Source organism: Bison bison, unplaced genomic scaffold, assembly GCF_000754665.1.
Source record: "Bison bison bison isolate TAMUID 2011002044 unplaced genomic scaffold, Bison_UMD1.0 scf7180017864229, whole genome shotgun sequence".
Lineage (NCBI taxonomy): Eukaryota > Metazoa > Chordata > Mammalia > Artiodactyla > Bovidae > Bison > Bison bison.
In genome coordinates this window covers 2,359,776-2,361,126 of record NW_011494801.1, presented here as the reverse complement: position 1 = coordinate 2,361,126, position 1,351 = coordinate 2,359,776, and positions in this window count along the sequence as shown.

The following is a 1,351-nucleotide window of genomic DNA, read 5'->3' as shown; positions in this document are numbered from 1 at the left end:
TCATTTTGGCCACACTTTTCAATTTTATGTATAATTACTATCATTTTTCCTAATTTAAATTTTAAAAAATGCCACAGCTACTTTTGCTTCACCTGATACAGGATTTTCATTACTGTTCTCCACAGTGCTTGTAAATATATCAGATTTTTTTCCAGAATCAAGGCTTCTTCTTGTCCAGTCGCTAAGTATGTCCAAATCTTTGTGATCTCATGGACTGTAGCACACCAGGCTTCCCTGTCCTTCATTGTCTCCTGGAGTTTGCTCAAATACATGTCCATTGAGTTAATGATGCCATCCAACCATATCATTCTCTGTTACCCCCATGAGTCTTTCCCAGCATCAGGGTCTTTTCCAGTGAGTTGTCTCTTCACATCAGGTGAACAAAATTTTGAAACTTCAGCTTCAGCATCAGTCCTTCCAATGAATATTCAGGGTTGATTTCCTTTAGGATTGACTTGTTTGTTCTCCTTGCTGTCCAGACTTTCAAGAGTCTTCTGCAACATCACAGTTTGAAAGCCTCCATTCTTTGGTACTCAGCCTCCTCTGTGGTCCAACTCTCACATCTGTGAGACTACATGACTACTGGAAAAACCATAGCTTTGACTATATGGGCCTATACTGATAAAGTGAAATCTCTTATGCTGTCTAGGTTTGCTTTTTCCTTATTGCCACATTCAGACTTAAATTGAAGAAAGTAGGGAAAACCACTAGACCATTCAGGTATGACCTAAATCAAATCCCTTATGATTATACAGTGGAAGTGAGAAATAGATTTAAGGGACTAGATCTGATAGATAGAGTGCCTGATGAACTATGGACGGAAGTTTGTGACATTGTACAGGAGACAGGGATCAAGACCATTCCCATGGAAAAGAAATGCAAAAAAGCTAAATGGCTGTCTGAGGAGGCCTTACAAATAGCTGTGAAAAGAAGAGAAATGAAAAGCAAAGGAGAAAAGGAAAGATATAAGCACCTGAATGCAGAGTACCAAAGAATAGCAAGAAGAGATAAGAAAGCCTTCATCAGTGATCAATGCAAAGAAAGAGAGGAAAACAACAGAATGTGAAAGACTAGAGATCTCTTCAAGAAAATTAGAGATACAATGCCACCCCACTCCAGTGCTCTTGCCTGGAAAATCCCATGGACGGAGGAGCCTGGTAGGCTGCAGTCCATAGGGTCGCTAGGAGTCAGACACGACTGAGCAACTTCACTTTGACTTTTCACTTTCATGCATTGGAGGAGGAAATAGCAACCCACTCCAGTGTTCTTGCCTGGAGAATCCCAGGGACGGGGGAGCCTGGTGGGCTGCCATCTATGGGGTCGCACAGAGTCAGACACGACTGAAATGACT